The sequence below is a fragment of the Triturus cristatus genome, chromosome 1_2, assembly GCF_964204655.1.
Source record: "Triturus cristatus chromosome 1_2, aTriCri1.1, whole genome shotgun sequence".
Taxonomy (NCBI): Eukaryota; Metazoa; Chordata; class Amphibia; order Caudata; family Salamandridae; genus Triturus; species Triturus cristatus.
Genome location: NC_140580.1, coordinates 1,094,995,811 through 1,095,019,141, shown reverse-complemented (window position 1 = coordinate 1,095,019,141; position 23,331 = coordinate 1,094,995,811). Strand labels below are relative to the sequence as shown.

At 44.4% G+C, this 23,331-nt stretch overlaps 1 protein-coding gene across 8 annotated transcripts in view; it reads right to left on the bottom strand.

The window, feature by feature from the left end:
- Positions 1 to 23,331, bottom strand: part of DAB2IP (DAB2 interacting protein) — a 1,477,580-nt gene that overhangs the window by 693,405 nt on the left and 760,844 nt on the right. The window lies entirely within an intron of this gene.

Below are 23,331 nucleotides of genomic sequence, written 5' to 3'. Positions count from 1 at the left end.
AAAAAAGAAAACTCCTGTACGGGATGAACGTCTCGGAAGAAGCAGTCCCCTGGAACTGGTACCTAAACATCATGACATATGTATTTTACCATTTGATTAGGGGCTTATTAGTTCCAAACTTCTATTTCCAAGTCTCACCTAGTCAGTGCTTAATTTGTAAATTATAAGTGCCAGGTCCCACGTTAAAATGCAACTGCAGCTTGCACCACACATTGCTCCTGCCACGCTGCCAATGATAGTAACAATAGAACTACTAACCAACACACGCCTACAGGTGTGACAATTCAGATTATTTCAAGCCCTCAAAGCAATAAGAATGGCTTGGGCAGCAGGCAACACTCACTGTTAATGTATATTGAATAAATAATTAACTGCTGTTGAGCAAGACAGCACCGCCTTGTGGCAGGCTGTCACAAGCTCCGGTGTTAACAATTAACTGCCAGTGCCGAGCCCCGGAAACCACTGGCTCAAATTAAGCCTAGGTCCTAGTGTTCAAAACAGGGGCTTGGAAACACTCCTGCAGCCCTTGTGGTGCACGGAAAGGGAAAGAGCCGCCTAATCTCCTTCAATGGCACCATATCAGCTGCCTGCCACCAAGATAGCAGGCACTGGCAGCACACCAGAACCTCACTGTTATTAAAATTAAGGGTGCCAGAGACAAAACCCTGACTGTCATTTTAAAACTTAGGCCACAGCTCAGAACACTGCTGTCATTAAAATGAACGATACTATCATTGAGACAACGGAGCTTACACACACGGGCGGTATCACATGACCGGAGGTCGTGGTCCCAGGGCAATGAGTCTACGAGGCCCCCCACATAACTGCAATTAGCCCCGGGGAGGTGGCGGTCCCCGGGGCTTTGTTAAGCCCAAGGTGGGGGCGGGGGGCCCTGTGTGCCCCCTCCTATATTCATCATCTGCGCCCGGGACCCGGCCCACCCCGGGTTATTGTAAAGCAAGCGCGCAAGTCCGTGCTTGTTTTTTGCAGCAAATTCGCGATTATTGTGATTTCACAGCAATTTAAAAAAAAACACCATGGCTTGGGGATCAGGGTATTTCTACACTGCCCTCTTTTCTTTGTTTTCACTTTATTTGGGGACTCCGAGTCCCAAGATGGCTGCCAACACTTCCTGGTTGATGTGCTGGAGCTGTTCAGTTCCCTGCACATCAATTGTGTGTCTTTTGCTTTATCACCCTAAGTGCGCCAGGTATGCTCAGACACGAGTCCTGGGCTCACTGTGCCACTAGAATCAAGCTATCCTGGCTGAAGAGGGTTGAAACCCCGAAACCGGTCCTAGGATGCTTGTTTCCGGTCCAGGGAGGACCTGGCTTGGCAGTTCGGGCTGGACTGTTCCCATGAGGCACAGGGTCAAGACTGATTTGCATATAGCCAGGTCTAAACTGGGGTGGCATGGTGAGCAAAAGAACGATGGATTTAACCCAGATCTTTTGACTGGGGGGTGAATGTTATGATTTGTTCTGCATTCCGTCCATCAATTGTGTGTCTTTTGCCCTCAGTTCCCTGCACGAGCTGGTCTTTTTTTGCGAAGGCTTTGCAACCAAAGAAATATCTTTTTCTTCTCACATTTCTCAAAAACTACTGAATGGATTTGCACCAAATAACAAAATAACAAACGTTAGAACAGCTTTCAGCAAAGTCATATCTATCATTCAAATGCGAGCGATGTGACAGGCAGAATTTGTGCAACAAAATCATTGCATGTTCATACCAGTCATTGATCCAAGGTTTAATGCTTTATTTTTGTCCTAATAAAGGCTACAACAAGATATTGTCCAACTGAATGCATATTCCAGAAATGCAACTTCCAATAAAACGGAATTCTGACCCAAACTGAAGTGTGCATTAGGATAACACAAACTTTTTGATACAATTACCCAAGGCCTACCCAGCCAGCAGGACAAGCTACTACGAAACACAGCTACCCCAAGCAAAAGTGAACCACAGGAGAAAGTTCTGCTAATATTACCCTGGGCATTGGTTTAAACGCTGTGATGGAGGGTGCTAACATAAATGGCAAACCGAAAAAACTAAAGATGTTCTTTGTACAAATGAGCTTTCCACTCAAAATTACACCAACCATTACACCCAGTAGGTCCTAGGGGACTTATAGCGCTACTCTTTGGGAGTCCATAACTGCCTGGTCAGTAACTATAATGTCGTCCTCAATCTGTAGACCCCTACATTTCATGCTCACTAGTTTTGGGGTACGGAGCAGCATCGGTCTCTCTAACACTTTTAAAAAAGTGGTTCCCATTCAGGAAAGCAAGATCGCGGGGGTGGTTTGTTGTCTTTGCACGCCACATTGGGTCGCGAAATGCAAACTGCCTAATTAATATTCACCAGGACAAGTTGCGCTTTGTGACCCCCTGTGAATGGGCAATTTGTGATCTATCCTATTAATGCATAGGTCTCACCGCAAATTACATTCCCATTTGCAAGCCAGCCAGTGTGCACACTGCATGTCCTGGTTTGCAACAGGGCTGGTGGATCAGTCCCACAGGTCTGTAATTATGCATGTCATCTTCATCACTTCGGTTTATGCTAACTATATGCCCCTTTTGATCTTTGCAAATCGATTTATTATACAGAAAATGTAATTTACTGAACTTTCAAACTCACCTTCTGCTGGCAGACGTATGTGCCCGCACTAAAATCAAAGCAGCGACACTTTACGAGGATTAAAATCTCTCTCAAACAATGAATCAAGAGCCCACGTCCACAGACTGAAGGCAGCCTCAGCTTTATCTGAAAAGTCAGTAATGCTGGCTGTTTCCTAAGGCCTGATAAGTCTTTCACAGCAGATCTAAGCGCAGAAGAAAGTACCCTCGGCTTTATGTCAATCTGCTTTCAGAGTCTACTGGACTGTACAATGGAGCCATAGCTGCCCCTGGCCATGTCTGGGCGGCCGCGGCTGCCGCCCAGACATTACCAGCTGCAGAAAAAGCTATTACAGATAGCCATCTTAGAACAGTTTTAAAATGTGCAGGTTCCAGTCAACATGCCATATGAACAAGGGGCAAGCAGATGTATATGTACAGATGTGATCGATGGCGGCTGTTGTACAGCACACAGTGTCCAATGACTTGGTCATTGCGCCCCTGGCATTCTGGGTTTGCTGAAAGGGTAGGAGCCGCTTGAAGGATGTCCATGGACAAACTTTGGCCCAGAAAGTAAATGTGGCATGAAAAGAGTGTAGGGGGTTTCTTGTAGATTAGGTGCAGGTAGGAATGAGTCTTGTGACCTGCCATCCAAACATGTGTGGAGCTGATGAATGTTTGGGTTGTATGTGATGGGTGTATCACCACAGGGGTGTGTCATATCTGACTCTATGCCTAATCCTAGTCACCTGTGGGACACAAGCGGTCACTTAGAGGCTCACACTGCATGTGCTGCTTACTGCATTTACTGTGGGTTGGTGGGCGATTGCGCTGGTGAAGCAGGGGCTTTGTACATTTCTAAGTGACCTTTTACAGTTGTTCTTTGACTGAGCCCACAGCTGCCATGTTAAAAGGTTGGCTTGATCCTGTAAGTTTGTAGTTTTATATAGCACAGCTTATCACCCGTGAGGGTATCCAGGCGCTATTCATGGGCAGGGGAAGAATTAGTGATTGCCCAGCTCACAGGATGTTGGGTCAACTTTGAGATCCAAGCCCGGATCTCCAGCTCCCGAGTTGGCAACTCTGGCCTCTGCGCCGTATCCTCTCTCATCCTTCCCTTTTGGACATAGGATAAGGTGTCTTATCTAGCATGGATAGAATGCTTTCGTAAACAGCTGAAATCCTGCTTGTTTTCTTTACATTTTTAACTTGCTGAGCCTCGATCAGTTTGTCTTCAGTATGTTCTTAGATTCTCAACGCCAAGACATCCTCGGGCATTTGAGCGCTTTAGTAATTACATTCAAGTTGAAATGCTTTATCCTTTGGAGCAGTATTCTACCCAAATTACCTTCGCTCAGGTAAAGCTGTCTCCTCATTGCAAGAACATTTTCGCTGTATTCAAACACAGATCAGTGGGAAAATGTATCCTGAACTCATCTGTGCAAGTGCACCTGCTGCAGAGGGAACTGAATGCCATTTTTTTCTCTACAAGTTTATTTATAAAGTTTTATACAGCGCGAACATGACCCAAGAAGGTATCAGAGCGCTTTACATAACATTGTTCAGATACATTAGAAGGTAGAGGGTAATATACATACATTCAATTAACAGGTAGAGTGTGGTACGTAAGATAACATATGTTGAGAGCCAGGAGCATGAGATTCAAAGTCTTAGGATGGGAGTTTGTTCATTAGAAGTATCTTCACTTCTTTTGTGAAGGAGGAGGAGGAAGGGATCCCGCGAACATCTGGTGGTCATGAATTCCAAATCTTCGGTGCGATACCTGAGAAGGCTCTGCAGCCTGTTCCCTTTTTTTGGAATGCTTGTGGTTTCAGTAGTAGTGCGCTAGTGCTTCGCGAATGTGTGCATCCTCCTGACCGCTCTAGCTTTTGTGCTACGTAACTGGGAGTTTTGGTGTGAAGGGCTTTATGGGTCATGCAGGCGACCTTTAGGTGTATTCTTGCCTCGTAAGGAAGCCAGTTCAATGCTTTTAAAGTCAGGGAAATGTGGTTGTTTCTTTTTGTTCCGGAGACCAGCCTGGCCGTGGCGTTAAGAGATGCCCTCAGCGGGGCCAGCTTGTATTTGGGAAGTCCGCATAGAGTGGTGCTTCCGTAATGCACTCTTGGTAACACTAGGGCTTGTACCGCTATTTTAAAGTCGACCGGTGGGAGGTAGGGTTTAAGTTTCCTTAGGATATTCATCTATTGATTAGTTCCTTTGGTGGCGTTACTGATATGTGCCTGCATATTCAGGTGTTTGTCTAGGGTGATTCCCAATGATTTATTGGAGTCAATGATGTGGGGAGAGCAGTTAAAGGTTGTTAGATGCTTCAGCTAGAGGTCTATTTTTGGAGTGTGGTTGGGGGGGCGAGATGAGGAGGAATTCCATTTTGTTGGTGTTGAGCATGCAATGGTTGCCAGTGAGCCAATTTTGAGTGTTATGTAGAGTGGCGTTGAGGGAGATGAAATCCTCAGGGGAGGAGATTTTCATATACAATTGTGTGTCATCTGCATACATGTGATATAGACTGTTTGCAGAGTTCAGCGTGTTTGCCAGTGGTTGCATGATTAGATTGAAGAGGATGGGTGAAGATGCAGAGCCCTGTGGAGCTCCTACGGTGACCATGGAGGGTTGGGAGAGGGATTGCTTCATCTAGATTCTTTGGGTTCTGTTGTTTAGGAAAGAGGTAAACAATTGAAGAACAGATAAACCCATCCTTTGTTCCAGTAGGGACAATAGGTTGTCATGTTAAACCATGTCAAAAGCGGAGGATAAGTCAAGAAGTATCAAAAGACATGTTTCATTGTGGTCTAGCATTTTTAATATATCATCCGTAATGTGGGTGAGTGCTGATTCAGTGCTGTGTCCTTGATGGAAGCCAGATTGGAGTTGATCTAGAAGATTTAAGTTCTCAATGTGGTTGCATAGTTGAGTTTGCACACATTTTTCTAGTAGTTTCGCCAGAGTTGGGATGTTGGATATAGGGCGGTAGTTGTTGAGGTCTGAGGAGGGGGAATTGACTTTTTTTAGTATGGGTGTAACCTGCCGTACTTTGAGGCAGTCAGGTATAGGGCCTTGCTTAAGAGAGGTGTTTACAATTTTTGACCATTGGGGAAGAATAGAAGTTTTTATCATTTTGAATATGGCAAGAGGTAGAGGATCAGTGAAGTGATTGGAGGGATTAATCGCAAGAAGGTTGTTGTAGATGCCATTTTCAGTGTAGGTCATGAAGGTGTGCCAGGAGGCATTGTTTTTTGGGTCTCCCACCATTGTAGTAAATTGGTCCTTGGCCTGGGAGTGGAATGTAGACACATGTTTGATTGCTGGTAGGAGAGCATTCTAAGATTGTAGGTCGAGTTGAATGTTTTTTTTTTTTTCTAAGAAGACGTTGGCCAGGTCCTCGCAATTGGGTGTAGCAGTCTCTCTTGGTTCCGTAGAGTTTGATGAGTTGAACGATTGTTGTTTAACTATTTCAAATCGTTTTTTGGGATGATTAATGGCTTCGTTCAGCTGAGTTCTAAAGAAGAATGCCTTAGCCTTTAAGATTTTTCTGTTGTATGTATTCCTCAGTGTTCTAAGGTGATTTAGGTTTTCCATAGAGGGTGCTGATCTCCATATTCTTTCAGCTGTTCTTAGTTGGCGTCGGTCAGAGTTCAGATTCTTGTTGAACCATAGGTTTAGAGATTTTAGTGGACAAGTTTCTTTGTTGAAGGGGGGCTGTTGAGTCAAGTAATGCAAGAATAGTAGAGTTGTAGAAGTCTGTGAGGTCATGGACTTCTACCCTGCCTGCTTGGTGGATCAGGTCGGTGTTGCATCGATTTGCTAATTCTATTGGGTTAATATTTTGAGTATTCCTTTTCCATTGTTTTGTTTTCATAGATTGACATCTTTTCGTGGTCACCTTAATATTGACATAGAAGAAGACGATGTGATGGTCAGACCAACCACAGGAGATAATGGAGTCTAATGTGACATTGTTCATTTTGGCTATGATGAGGTCCAGTGTTTCTCCCTTGTTGTGGGATGGACTGTCACAGAATTGGGTCAGATCCTGATCTGATAGGATGAATTTAAGACAGTTTAGAGCAGGATCGTTTGTATTGTTCCAATGGAGGTTGAAGTCTCCTAGGTAAATCTGCGCACCTTGTGGGTTGTCGTTGGAAGTGATGACTTCCATTATCTGTTCCATGAACGGTAGCGTATCACCAGGGGGTGATAAATTATGTGTAGTTTGCTGATGATGCAGTTGTTGTTTGTGATGTTGACGCAAAGGTATTCACAGGTAGATAGAGAGACGATGTCTGTTTGATTAACTGAGATTGTGTCTCGGTAAATGCATGCTACCCCATCACCAGTTTTCACGGCTCTGTCTAAGCGGATTATGTCATGGCTGGGAGGGATCAATACGTCTAGGATAGGTGAGGAGGAGCTATTTAGCCTGGTTTCAGTAAGGATAACAATGTCAAGCTCATTTGAGAGGATGAGGTAGTAGATGTGCTGGTCACAGCACTGAGACGGCCCTTCTAGCAATGCTTGAGCATTTGCGAGGTGTGCTTGATGCAGGTCAAACGGCAGCGCTTATTTTACTCGATCTGAGCGCTGCCTTTGACACTGTCTCCCATCGCATCTTGCTACACCGCCTGCAGGACATTGGCATTTGTGGTTCAGCTCTGCAGTGGTGCCGCTCCTTCCTCAGTGATCGCTCCTTCTGCGTTGCCACCCCTCCTTTTCAGTCCAAGTATCATCCTTTGGACATGGGGGTTCCGCAGGGCTCCTCGCTGAGTCCCACGCTTTTCAATCTGTACGTGCAGCCGCTGGCTGAGGTCGTCAGGCAATGGGACCTTACCATGGTCTCCTACGCTGACGACACTCAGCTGGCGGTGACGATCAGCGGGGATGCCAAGCGGGATGCCATTAGGTTCCGAAGTGGGCTGAGAGAGGTGGCCAGTTGGATGAATAACAACTGTCTCCAACTGAACGCGTCAAAAACTGAGGTGATGATCGTTGGAAGGGATGCGGACCACTGGGGGGATGAATGGTGGCCTCCAGAGCTGGGATCAGCGCCGGTCCCTGTCCTGGAACTCAGGAATCTCGGAGTCTGGCTTGACCATACGCTTAGCTTTGTGACTCACACAAAGAGAGTGGCGGCCTGCTGTTTTGGAGTACTACGCGGGCTAAGACCCCTGCTGCGTTTCTTCGATGCCCCCACAAGACAGCTGGTCATTCAAGCTATGATCATCTCGCGGCTGGATTATGCCAGCTCTCTCCTATTAGGAGTAAACCAAGCCGAGATTCTTCGTCTACAACGAGTCCAGAATGCGGCAGCTAGGGCGGTGGTTGGTCTGCCTCGATCCTGCCCCACTTCTAACATCCTGCGTTCCCTGCACTGGCTCCCGATATGTAAGCGAATCCAATTTAAGGCTCTCTGCCTGGTTTTTAAAATTCTGAGAGAGTTGGCACCTGGAATACTTAATTCATTGATTTCGTCTTACGTTCCCACTCGTTCTCTACGATCCCTTGGACAGTCCTTGGTGGTCGTCCCCCGTTTCAGACTTAGTCGGATGGGGGGTCGCTCCTTCCGTGTGAAAGCCGCAACCCTCTGGAACGCTCTTCCCTTGGAAATTCGGCTCTCGAACGACCTTTTGTCCTTCCGCAGAGCTTTGAAAACCCTTCTGTTTTAATTATTTCCTGTCTTTATTTTCTATTCCGTGTCGACGGATCCTGTGTTATGTGGTGTTTTCCTTTCCCTGCGCCAGGACGCTCCTTCGCTGGAGCAGCTGTGCGCATTAAAATGTAACTAACATAACATAACATAACATGTCCGACGCATGTTTGCTAGCTGATCTGCAATTGATAAGTACGCATTTCAGTTTGCTAGTGTAGTGGGTGAGGTCTGTCTGCACTATGTCGATATTTTTGAGGTTTTTGCTATTTATAGATCCGTGGTTGTGAGTGGGTTCTCTGCAAGGATTAGTTTGAATGGTTTGTATACTATTCTGTGGAGGCTCACTATGGTCTAACGGACTGGAATAAGATAGGAGGAGGTTACGAATGTCATTGTCAGATAACTCAGCAAATGGTCTCTTGGGACGAGAAGGGTCGTATGGGGAAGGTATGGTATTATGAATAGTGAACTCGGGTGAGGTTTTTGGGCGATATATCTGCTCGTTTGGTAATAGAATCGGTTCACGTGGCTCTAGTGGCTCTATGAGAATATAGGAGCTCATTGGTGATGGTTGATAGATTCTGTATTTCGTACTTGAGGTGGGATAGGCCAATGCATATCTAATTGAAGCGGGTGATGCAATCAGAGTTCGGACTACTAATCATGTGTTGAGGTGTGCGTTCTCTAAGGGGGGGGGGGGGAGTCTCCCTGTTAGGTCTTGTTAGATGTGGATGACAATATTAGTTTCCAATGGGGTTCGTGAGGTGAGCTGTTGATGGCTCTTGGTAGTGGTTGCATACTGAAATACCAATCAAGATGGTGCTCAAATAGCCACCTGCATCCAATGAAACCAAGTACTGTCAAACCCAATAGGTCTTGCATTTCAATAATATTACCCAGATCTTTTACTTTGCCAGTGCGTTTTGACAAAGTTGTTCAGCATGGGTAAAAAACATAGGTTGCTTGTTTGTTGATGCGGAAGAGCACGGGCAAGAAAGTGTGATTGTGAATATGTACCTGTACGTCATCACACTTGCACATATGTGCTATGAAACTATGTGATGATTTATAACACCCTTGTGTGCATACATCAGGACATTGTGACCATTTTGGTTTTGTTTAATTTACCGTTCCAAGATTGCTGTTGTCCATGTTATAGCAGTAAATTAAAAAATATAAAAAGTCTGCCAAAGCATAATCCATGTTTTTGCAGCTATCATGCCCTCCAAAATTAGGAAAAAACACATTAGGGAGGGAAGGAGCAATGGTGGAGCAGGTGAGGTACTGAATAGGAAATTAAATAGCAGGCAGCAATGGAAGCAGCAGGGCAGCGGGGAAGAGCAATGAAGAGTTGGGTGGTGGTGTTAGGGGTCATACTGAGAAGAGAAGGGAGAAGAATCACACAGGAAAAAGAGCAAGAAAACACATGCACTCCCATGGAGCGCTGGAATCAATAGAAAAATGTTGTTCTCTGATAAGATACAATTTTCAATAAAAGATGAAAAAAAGCAAGGCTTTCAGAGTAAATGTTTACAGTGAATGGCACATTAACAGTAAATAATTACATGAAGTGGCATAATGGCATATTTTCTTGAATTTTGCATCACAAGTATAATGTGAAACAGTGCTTGAAATGAAATGGAAAACTAGAAGTGTGTGTACTCTTTTGCAGAGTACCTGCTTGTGTCTGAGAAGTGCCGGTACTCTCCAATTAAAAGTATTACATTTCTCTTGAGAAGTGCCGGTACTCTCCCCTTCAAAATAAAAAAGTGCCAGTACTCAGTACCGGCCCATTTAAAGCACTGATGTGAAATTCCCCAAATTACGGTGGCCTAATCTAAATTTTGGACAGACCTCGTGCTAATCAGTGGGCTGACCTAAAGTACATTATAAGTATTGATATTGTCCACAATAGGTCCTTGACAACAGATAGCTAAATGCTGTTGGTAGGAAGGACCTACATTTTTGTGTGTGTACGATGGGACAGAAAGACACTGACTCAGAGAGTGAAATAGGGAACACTTCACTGGTGCACCACATCTGAAACACAAGGCCCACTTTTGTGGAAGGCCACATTTATAATACCCATAAAATAGCCCCTCTATTCAGGAAACCCACAATATTTGAACAACTGTCTGCAAGCCTAGACACCCAGTCTGCCCCAGTGCAAACCTTATCAGAACTCCTGGTAAAGAAATTTTAGGTTATTTTACGCTCTTCCTCCCAAATCAAGAGGGCTATGTTTTTTAAGCTTTTTGAAGGTTTCTAGTGCCCCTTTGTGGTAATGCTTTGAGGCAATTGCCAATAATCACCATGATGTGTGGGGCTAAGTCAGACATCCCCAAAATTCAAGTAAATGGTGAATGCCGTACTACGCAGAAGTTGCACGAGAAAGCATAATCTGCCTGAGAAGGATGGGATGAATGAGTGTGAAGAATCTGCCACTCAATCAAAATTGCACAATCATGACTGAATGCAAACACTGAGTCACAACTTTCCATACCTTGCACACCAACATAAACTGCAAGTCATTCTCCCACTCTTAAACTGCAAGCTTGACTATGCCAACATCCTATACTTGGCAGTTCGGGCTGGACTGTTCCCATGAGGCACAGGGTCAAGACTGATTTGCATATGGCCATGTCTAAACTGGGGTGGCGTAGTGGGCAAAAGAACGATGGATTTAACCCAGATCTCTTGACTGGGGGAGAATGTCTGCATTGTCAGCATTCCGTCCATCATTTGTTTGTTGTAACGCTTTTCGCCCTAAGTGGGATGGGTATTCCCAGACGTGGGACCCGTGCTCACTACGCCACTGGAGTCAAGCTATCCTGGCTGATGACGGCTGATAGCCAGAAACCGGTCCTAGGATGCTTGATTCCGGTCCAGGGAAGACATGGCTTGGCAGTTCGGGCTGGACTGTTCCCATGAGGCACAGGGTCAAGACTGATTTGCATATGGCCATGTCTAAACTGGGGTGGCGTAGTGGGCAAAAGAACGATGGATTTAACCCAGATCTCTTGACTGGGGGAAAATGTCTGCATTGTCAGCATTCCGTCCATCATTTGTTTGTTGTAACGCTTTTCGCCCTAAGTGGGATGGGTATTCCCAGACGTGGGACCCGTGCTCACTACGCCACTGGAGTCAAGCTATCCTGGCTGATGACGGCTGATAGCCAGAAACCGGTCCTAGGATGCTTGATTCCGGTCCAGGGAAGACATGGCTTGGCAGTTCGGGCTGGACTGTTCCCATGAGGCACAGGGTCAAGACTGATTTGCATATGGCCATGTCTAAACTGGGGTGGCGTAGTGGGCAAAAGAACGATGGATTTAACCCAGATCTCTTGACTGGGGGAGAATGTCTGCATTGTCAGCATTCCGTCCATCATTTGTTTGTTGTAACATCCTATACTTTGGCACACCCACATTCATCATCCCCAAAATACAACTCATTCAAAATGCTTCTGCAATGCTTCATCTCCACCTCCACCCAAAAGAACGCATGACTCCAACGCTGCAATCGCTCCACTGACTACCTATCGGTAGAAGGGTAATTTTCAAGGCACTCAGCATTGTCCACAGAGCCTCCCAAGGAAAAGATCCACAATATCTACAAGTTAAATTCAAGCTACACAAACCAAACAGAACACTGTTCTCCAGGGCGGCATCACTTATCATACCACCTTACCATAAGAAATCCGTAGGAAGCTTTGCTTACTCAGTACAAGCCACCAAGCAATGGAACTTACTAGCAGCTAGCATTAGAAACACCCAGGAGCATATACACCTCCGAAAACTGTTGAAAACATGGCTACACCACACACACACACCCCGGAAACAGAGACCAGAAAACAATCCCACCCTCAAAAGCAATCCTCAGCTTTCAAGCCATAACTTTCAAATTGCAAATTGAACCAGCACACTGCTTTGATTATGCAGGTGAGCTAAGAAAGGCTGACCTATGGTTTGTGATGGCATTATATACTTACATATATAACAGGTGTGGCCCACAATAAAACTACAACTATAATACTCAGTGGTCAGTAGAAAAGTATAACTTATACTTCCTTAAATTCACATAAGACATATTTTCTATGAGGGCTGCCCATCGTCAGCACTGTACAGCCCAAAAAAACGAATCACCAAATGAACAGGCATGGGGGAACTGAAGAGATCTGTCACACATTGTTGGACAATTAAGAGGACTTTTATTATAGTCCACCACTGCAGGTTCCAAATATCTGTATATTCTGACCACTTCTTCACATCTCACAAAGACACTCAGATATGAGATGATGATAAAAATGACCATCCCAACAGATCTCGCCACTTTTCTATCTCTCTCCAACCATGTCAGCTCAGAACCACAACTATACTCAAAATCTCATATTGGACAACCCAGTGCAGTTACCAGCTAAGCAGACTATATCATAAAAAATACCATAAGTGGACTGCAGAGTTGTTCAAAGCTACCTGCATATTGAAAACCACATAACTGAGTCTGTCCAGTCACAGCCAGTGCAGGTAAGGGCATTCGGGCGGGGCGGTGTAGAAGTAGACAGTCCATGAGGGAAAAGAAAATAAATTAAAAGAAAACCTGATGCTCGCCGCATTGCCGAGTCGGTGATGCAGCAAGCGCAAGGTAATTGGTTCTCTTTTATTTAGCCTCGTTGTCTGTCTGTCCACTTACCCCCCAGCCCTGCACCACCCCACCACTCTTACCTGCACCGGCAGCAACTGAGTCTGTCTCCCACAATCTAGCATCCACCACACTGCCACGCGCTGCGTACCATAGCACAATAAGCGCACCTCGGTGGTCACCACATTCTACATAGAAACACTTTCCACATAGGATCAAAACAAAGACAATATCCTTCCAACCACACACCCTACATGGCGTAGAACGTAGGAATTCGCTTCAGCACCCCACATAGGGGTACTAAGTGCTATATAAATGCTGCAATACAATGCAATCATGACTTCAATTCTATAACATTCAATCGAAAAGTGCTTTAGTCTGATGTCTGCTATAGCGTATAGCCCATGACTACAGCCCCAGCGCAGGGTAATTTTTCCACGTCAATGCACAGTTTTCTATTTTGGAGTCCATTGTTCCAGACAAGAAATAGAATTAATTAAGTGCGAACTTCCAAAGCATTGTAGTACCTCCTCTCAGCAATGAAAACGCTGCCGCGCCTGATTAAACGCCGAAGCACAGCTCAAGCATTTAATCAAGTGTGAAGGCCATTCTTTCTGAGTACAGAGCTCTAGAAGTTACAGCAGCAGCAAGAAAATAACTGAAGAGTGGGACTGCGTGGAGGAACCCTTATGCAGGTCTGAAGGCCAGGTTCAAACTCAGGAGGGCCTGGAGACTGCTCCAGTGTGTGGGGAAAAGGCTAGATCCTCAACTGAAAGACTTTGTGGATACAGACTCCGCTGGAGGCATTCAACGACAAAACGTCGAAACACACTGCAACCAGAGACAAACCAAGATCACCTCTGAGAGATGGCGAACACTGTGAGGTGTAGGACACTGCACCCAATTTTGCTCGGCGAAAGGAAATGACACAATAGATTTATAACATACTGCGGTTTGTATATGTCTGGTCTTCTTATGCCGAGTTGTGACATGGGATGATCTGTACATATGTTCACAGCAAAGTGAGCAACACTACCTCTCAGAGGAAGATCACAAGGCTGGTAGAGGGCCATAATTATGGTAGACCCAGGCTCTAATGCTGTCATCTGGTGGGATGTTTCCCCTAAGGGGCTGGCAGGGTGACTGGGTTGGGTATTGATAACTCTGAGTGCTAGGGTGCTACTTCTCATCTAGGAGTGCTATACAGATATCCATGTCTCGGTGATGCTGTAGAGCCACAACATGCTGTCACAAGTGGTGGGCGGGTCCACTGACTCATCTCTCTGTACCCCCCCCCCCCTTCACAGCCTAGAAGCCCACCACCTCCCAAGATCACCACCGTTTATGATGTCCCACTTTTTTCGCTACAAGATGACACATCGCAAGACTACCCATTACACTACGAACACAGATGTCTCCCACAAACCGCTACTAGATATTTATTCCAGATGGAAATTCACTATGCAGTACAGACCATGACCCAACACTGCAGGTACTAGCCATTTTTAGCACTTGTAGTGCCTAACATAACGCAAAAACCACACACATGAAAGCTCAGTTGGGGTATGGCCGCAGATGTATCCCTTAAAAAGCACAAATATAGCCACAGTACACATATAGCACAAAGACCTATCAATCGTATCATTCAATGTCAATGCATGGATGCATTTTATGAATCCTAAGAAGATCGTGACATTTCTCAATTGTAGGCGATCTGACATCGCTTTAGTTCGGAAGACACAACCCTCATCTCCGTAAAGTGATAAACTACTCAGGGACTGGATGGGAAAGATATTCTATGCTAGCAAATCACACAACAAAGACAGACATGCCACCCCTTATGAAAATGCTACTGGAAAGGTACAGTGGCTATTTTGATTAGAAAGGGTCTCCAAATCTGGGTTTTGAAGTCATGGACTGAAGCACAGGTGCATTATCTTTTATGAAGATCTGTTTCCAAGACGATATTCTGGTCATGGGTTCAATATATCTCCCTGTGTCCTAGAAAAACAATACCCTGCATAGACTTTCAAAAATCATCCTTTCCGTGAGAAAGTCGAAAATCTTGTTGAAGGGAGACTGGAATTAGGTCTTGAACCCCAATTTTTACATGTCAGATTATCTGGGTAGTAGAAGGGACAGAGATACACGGATACTAAGCGACCTCATAGGTGACAATAATTTACAGGACACCTGGAGAATGTAAGATTCCATGGAAAGGGGTTACATCTTGTACCCATGGAGCATGCTCACAACTAAATGACCTTCTAAGTTCTACACAGTTCATTCATATCCCGAATAACCAACACCATTATTATTCCTAACAGCGTTTTGCATCATGATGCAGTGAAGCCAGAGATGAATCTAGATCAAATAGCCCCCTTTGTTAGTCACTGGCGAATGAATGTCCTCTGCTATAGACTGCCCAAAGACAAGGAATGTGTCCGCCCCATCCTAGACACCTATTTACAGAACAAGGAGGACTCCATGACATCAGCAAAAGTGCAATGGTAGCAGACACATATACAGGGGATCTGATGAGAGATGCTTCCATATGGAGGAATAAAGTAGCGTCCCGGCAGAAACAATTTGACACGGATTTTCGCAGACTAGCTAAACTCTACTACGTCTAAGCTAGACACACTTAAAAATATTGATTAAAGCTAAATTTAATGTCTCCACTATTTACATGACCAAAGAGCCTTCTACGATATCATGCAAAAACAGTGTGCATGCTGAGGAGGCGGGCAGGTTTCTAGACCCCCAACTTAAGCTAGGAGAAGCAACACATATGATCCTGGCAATTAAAAATGCTGACAGGGTTTTGCCAATGAACCGGTAGATATCACAAAGATATTTGCTTCAGTTAATAAAGAAATATACGCCTCAGACCACAGAGATGTCTCAGACTGAAATCAAATTTATGTAGGCACTCCAAATATCCCCACTCTTGCGAGACCAGGCAATATCCCTGGAAGGAGGCATTACAGAAGAAGAGATTTGTAAGACAATCAACAGTCTCCCCACAAGAACAGCACCTGGGGTGGATGTTTTTTTCTCTAGAATTCTATAAGATAAACAAAATGAAACTAACCCATTTAATAACTAAGGTATTCAAAGAAATGTTTTGAGGCATTGGCCCATTATCAGAGTATAACAAGGCAATGATCTCATTTATTCTTAAGCTGGATAAAGACCCACTTAAGAGTTCAAATTATATAGCCAATTCCCTCTTAAATAGTAAGATGAAAATTCTGGCCAAGATCCCTATCACCAGCCTAAATTCGGCTATACGTCACCTCATCCATTCATCGCAACTAAGGTTTGTACCCTACCCTTCCCTCAATAGCTCATCTTAGAATATACACACACATTCTGTGGCAAGCAAGAGAAGATCAGGATGAGAAAATGATAAGTTCATTAGCTGCATCGAAGGCTTGCAACAGGGTAGAGTGAGTTTATCTGTTTAGGGCACTCACTAGAAATGACCTGCAGGAAGATTTACAGTGAAATGGATGTATAGGGATCCCTCATCCACTGTGACTTGCAATGGGCACACATCGACTCACGTAATCCTAATGTATTATACCACGCAGGGCTGCCCTTTGTCCCCTGCCCTGTTTATCCTACCTTTGGAGCCATTAGCAGTAGCAATACGTCAGACCAAAATGATCCCGTTTATCGATGCGGTGGCAGAGGAACACAGAGCAATGCTTTAAACAGATGGCATTCTAGTGACATTAGCCTACCCAGTGTCATCAATGCAAACACTGGAAGAGTCATTTGTCTGGGTTTGTGGGCTACTAAATAAAATAAAATAAATGGGAGGCACTCTCCATGTCTAGGAACACCACTAAGGCCTCACTGGGAGACCCCGCCCTTCAATAGAATAGTGAGAAGCTGAAATATCTGGGGATTCTGGTGAAAAGGGGTTTGAAAAACTGGTATCTGATAATATAAACACTGCTCCTAAACGATTTTCTGAGGTGGTCTTAATTGTAACTCTCCTTATGGGGGAGATTTTAAGTGGTCTAGATGAACATAGCACCACGGTTCAACTACCTATGCGCTATGATTCTCTTGAAACTCACAGGAGATCTATTGAGTTTCATAAACAGAAAGATTAAGTCACTCTTGTAGAGGACTGCAAGATGAAGTTAAAACTGGCTAAAATGCATGCTTCCTCTCAAACAGGGGACACACGGGTGCGTGAACCTCTATTGCTCACCATCTGGCTCAGATTAGCCAATACTGAATGCGCAGAGGGGTGCCCTTGAACAGAGCTGCTCTACCATCTGCGAATGATATAGAGAGTTTATATACAGACAACCCCAAAGTCTCGGAGCAATAGCATCCAGTCACTTACTCGGTTAAGTTTTGCATGCAGTCCACAAAACATTAAGAAGTGATAGTAGAATTTGTGCTGATGCATCCCATTGACATGATGGTGGCATGCACATTGACGTACAGGAAATTAGGTGGAAACTATCGGAAGGTGGGAAGTATCCGTCAGCTAAATCGCTTGATTTCTGATGGATGGTCCAAAACAGTTCCAGAAATGCAGCTAAAGTCCGGCCTACCATGCCCAAATTTCTGACATTATCATCAACTGTTACTGCCTGAGTGCATTTTTTCACAAGGCCCTACTGTATTAGATTGTTTATTAATTATAACTTATTTACATAACTGGAGATTTTTTATAAGCAATATCTGGGCTGTACAGAATCCTTACTGGTTTAATCTTTTCACAGCCTACCTCTTGTGAACTTAGAGAGTGATGGTCCCATGGAGTCAACATTGAATATACACTGATGAGGACTGGCATGGCTTGTTGCCCACACATGATAAAAATCTTGGAGAAGCCGGGTTAAAGCTCAGTTATTTCAATATCCTGCTTTCTTGGCATTGATGTCATTGAAACTACACAGGACAGGTCGTAGTCGATCAAGAGAGTGCTGTGTATGTAATGAAATATGGTGGCACAGTGCCTCTATTATGGGACTATATGGTATATTGATTCAATCTTGGTCAAAGGGTTGGTCCACTGTGAGGGATCCAATAAGGGTATTGAGCCTGCTATACTACTGGAAGTGAGCCACCCAGGCCGCAGATGGTTTGCAACCTTTTTGACGGTAGCTAAGACAATTATCCTATGAGTACGGAAAACATCCAAAATCCTGTTGTGAGACCTGCTTATCTCACACTAATAACATGGCATGGTATGAAAAGATTATTAATTGACGGAATAATTAGATGGTAACATTTAAAGAAGTGCGGGGAACGCTTCTGTCAAAATAAGAGTGTATCTCTGGAGAAATTATTGGCTACATCTTGATTGAATGTCTGCAGAACACATTTTTATTGTTCTTTAGCTTTCATTCTCAGAAGACGACTGTGCAACAAATGCTAAGGCTCATACCTACATTACTACTCTTCTCCCAGCTTGTTTTTTTTACATCTGTCCAGCTTTGTTCGACTGGATGCCCATGGGTTATGTTTGGATGTTTTATGTTACTGACACTTTAGACTTTACCAATTGAGTATATTTATTACTTATTTCTTTACTTAAGAAAGCGTGATGAGGGTAGTCACAAGTACACAAAGGGGAATATGGGTTGCCGTTTAATCATGATTGAAGACTCTACCTCACTTAGATTGAATGTTTTGGCCTTTTGTAAGATACATCCTGAGATGAACTTGAGGTGTTATCTATGCTATTTCTTCTATAAGTAAGTATTCTATAGAAAGACTTCAAAAAGTTAGGCAGAGAACCTTGAAAATTGCCCTACTCTCAATCGGTGTCAATTCCTGACCTTCGACAGAAATACATATGTATTGTATATTTTGGAAAAGTTAGAGCCCGAACCTAGATTTTGTGTGGTGGACAAAATATGTAAACCTATTCAGCCAGCTGTCATAAGTAACTAATCAGCTATCCATTTCATCCAGCTGCTCAACTGGTCACTGGACAGTGCAAACATGACCCCATCATTCCCTCATTCACATAAATTCATGCTAGACTGAGCACTCGGCAATGTAAACATGACTGTATCATTTCAACACTTAGGGAAATTCAACTTAATTGACCACTAGACAATGCAAAAAATGACCACATTATTCTACCGCTAAGGGAAATTCAAGCTTGAATGACCACTAGACAATGCAAACATGACCACATCATTTCCTCTCTCTTAGAAATTCATGCTCAAGTGATCACTCGGAAATGCAAACATGACTACATCATCCTAACACTTCGAGAAATTCAACTCACGGATCACTAGACTCTGCAAACATGACGGCATCGTGCTAACACGGGGAAATTCAAGCTTCAATGGTCACCTGACAACGCAAACATGAACACATCATTTTAACACATAGGGACAGTAAAGATCAACATTTTGCTAGACATTTCATATAGAACCACATCATTCCCTCACTCAAAGAAATTCATACTTGACTGATCATCAGACTACGCAAACATGACCACATCATTCTGATACTGAAGGAAGATCAAGCTCGAATGATCACTCAGCAAGGCGAACGTGAGAACATAATTCCAACACTCATAGAAATTCACCGGCTTTCCCTGATGGCTCACATGCAATTCAAGCCTCTATGCATCTTGTACAAGGACGTCCACCCCTTCAGACCAGGTTATTTGGCCTATAAACGTGCCTCCTCTGGCCAAGCTTTCTCCACCTTCAGGTTGAATCAAAGTCTACTGAAAATACCCAAAGTGAGGAAGGCAATTAACAAAAACAGAGTTCATGTCCTTCGTTCCTTTCTAATGAAACAACATTCACTTGGATTTGAGACTATAAATACACTAATGTAACGAACTACAGAATTCCACTAAAATAATAATAAAGCCTGTAAAGACAGGACACAATGTCTCCACCAGAGAGGAGACATAAAAGCCTCTGAACAGAGGGCCAGACGTACGACGGTGTTTAGCGTGCGCAAACAGGCTTTAAACCCATTTGCGCACGCTAACAACCTTGGGCCCATGTGCAAAACTTATTTTGCGACTCGCTAATCAATTAGTGACTCACAAAATAGGTTTTGCGACTCGCTATTAGGAAGGGGCCTTGCTAATAGCAACTCATGAGCCATGTTTGAATGTTTTGCAACAACATTAAAAAAAAAAAAAATCAGCTATTTTTAGAAGCAGTCTCAGACATGGTAGTCTGCTGAGCCCAGCTGGCCACCATCCCTAGGAGGGCCAGCCATTCCCAATGGGGGTTGCAAAATGCGAGTCCCTCATTACTATTAAGGAATCGCAATCAGAGTCTCTGACCCTGTAGTACATAGTAAATTGTGACTCGCAATTTGTGGCTCTCAATCGAACGCAAATTGCGAGTCACAATTTACTATGGTCATACATCTGGCCCAGAGTCACTTTAGGACTTATGGTAAAAAATAGTTTCTCAACTTCGCACATGTTTTAATACTATGTTAGCATTGTGAAATGTAAAGGTGGCCCAATGTCAACACAACATAAAAAGCATCAAAAATTGAGTCCTTCCAACAGTGGGAATTTTCTTGGTTCTTTACAACAGCCGTTCCCCACCTTCTGTCGAGCCCAGGATATCTCACTAGGGGAGTGGGAGGACCAATCGTCTTTGATGGGAGTATTTTCCTCGCTGTCCCTCAGCGCTGGGACTCTTAAGAGCGCAGAAGACAACGCTCTGCAGCCGGATGTCCCAAGGCCCACGGGGAATGGGATGTAGGTGATGCGAATGTTCACTCATCATCGTGAAGGGTAAAGTTGGCCGGTCATCGCCCAGTTCGCAGGCGAAGGTAGACATCTGTGCACCCCAATGAAAATCAGCCAAAGTGGCAGGCCTTGGAAATTCTGCCTAGAGCCCGGGATCACAGCCAATGCCCCTTCTTGGATCTGTGGCTAAAGAAAGACATTTGCACTGCTTTATGTTCGCTGTGCACTTTCCACATTGCAGGAGCCTGCATCGGGCTTGTGTGGGCTGTTTGTTTACACGAGGAGGAGAGTTCTTTAACACAAAGGAGTGGATTTGCATCACATTAACTCCTACCCACTTCCTTCCTTTGTTTCCAAGCATCTAAAGAGCCCGCCGTGCAGAGTGGACTTCTATAGCATTTCTTGGCAACAAAATCCACAGGTTCTCACACTGTGACTACCCCCCATTGCTATCCACTAAACATTGAGGCTAAAGATGTCTTTAGATTAAAAAATCTATTTATTTTGCAAGTAAAACACTTTAAATGCCAACAATAACATCACCTCGCCCCACCGCGAGCATCGTTACATTTATTTCATTCATGTTGGATGTTTGCAGGTGTCTTTCTTCAATTCTTCAGTTGGATTGTGCTGTAGAAATGCTTGAGTTTGAGAAGTGAGGCACAACAGGAACTTTTTCAATCACTTCCCCAGTCAGGTACTAGTCTCAACCTTCCCAAGCGATGCATAAATTGTTAATCCAGCCCAGGATTTTTCTTGGAATTCGGTCGCCTTACATCACCTTTAGAAATAAGGCTCCCATTTTTCTGGTATCTCTTTTTTTTAGATTTTATCTTTTGAATTTCACCATGTATGTTTTATGTCCCTCATGTTTGTGTATTTATCTAGATTTTTGGTAGGTGAAAAAGGAACTTGTGCCTCGCATTTTTCCTCACTTATTTAACTATTAGGTACACTTCTATGTCTTTAAGATTGTGAACTAATTCGCCATTTATAATAAAACAGTGCAATCACCTGAAGACAATAGCATTGTAGTAGCAATAATATGTGAATCTATAGCTATTTTAGCTTCATTAGGGAATCATGTCCTTTTATTCCTATTTTCAATATTGGCTGACATTGAAGTCATTTTAACATCATGGAGGGACACTTAAATGAAGATCTAATATTTGTAAGTTCCTGTTCATAAAAATAGAGGTATATTTGTAATAAACGGTGATAGTAATACCGAAAAACGGGGATCCTACATTATAAATACAAGACTGGAGGTACCAGAATGCATAGAACAAACTGTGACCGGATGTGCTACTCACATTTGCAACCAGGGAAAGTGAGATCTCTGTGAGGAGAGGTGTCGCGGTGTAATTCAGATGTGGTTCACAAACCTCGAGCACATATACCACATGCATTTGATATTTACATGCCTCTAGTGTAACTGTGCATACATAGACTATTGTCATGCATAAGTCACTTGCAGGTTCAGGTTAAGGCTCAACCATACAAATTCTTAACAGCATAGCTGCAAAGGGAAGCTTGGCAGCAGGGTGTGTGGAGGATATTATGTGGGAGAAAGAAGGCAACAGTGGATGAGCATGGAGAAGGGGCTGAGGAGACATTTAATGTAGAGATGAGAGAGACAGAGGAGCAGTGAAGGCTGCTGTAAACCAGTTCTGCTGGCTGTTCTTGCACTGCATAGATCAGGGGATGGTTGAGTCTCTATGGCCCTTATTAAGAGTTTGGCGGGCCAATGGACCGCTGAGCCCATGGTGGCGGTCTGTGGACCGCCAGTCTGGTGGCCCCCCCGCCGCATTAGGACTATGGTGGTTGGACCACCACAGGACAACTGCTGCCACCAGGGACCCACGATCCCTGGCAGCGGAGCAGCAGTCTGAGACCCCCAACATGCTGGTGGTGCCGCTGTAACACCGCCAAATATATTATTAGTTTCCTCACCACCAATGTTTTCATGGCGGTGCGACTGCCATGAAAAGTGTGGCACTGAGGAAATAAAGGGGCCCTGCAGGATACCCTGTTGCCTCTGCGCCATGGGGTGCATGCAGGGGGACACATGGTGTGCCCCTTGTGTGCATACACCCCCAGTTCCTGCAGGGCATGGACTTTATAGTCCATGCCCTGCAGGAACTGCCTTTTGGCGCTCCCATTGTGGTGCCTTTTTCAAAGGCACCGCAGTGGGAACCCCAAAGAACCGCCCACCAGAGTACAAATAAATCGTACTCTGGCGGGCGGTCTTTAATGGCTTTGGCAGTCTGAGAGTGGGGCGGCAGCGTGGCGGCTCCGCTCCGAGACTGCTGAAGTCATAATAAGGCCCTAACACACAAGTGGACGGGTTTGAATACCAGCTGCAGACACCTGTGTGTGACCTGAGCTCTCGTGTTCTCCCCTGTGACACCCAGACAGGTTTTTCATCCATTCCTGGTTGCTTCCTTGCATCCGTTACTTGTAGTTTTGTTTTTCCCATCATAGGTGCAGAGTTACAAGTAAAAGAGATGCCAAAAAGCATGAATGGAACAGCGAATCCCTCTCGATATTAGAAATCGTGATTGTGTAATCTGCAATTCACATATGTCAATCCAGCGAAATAGCTGAGTGCGTTAAGGCTGCAGAGTCCCATATCATACCTGCATGTCAAGGGTTCAAGCCTAGTAAAATAGCTTAGTAGGTTGAGCGCC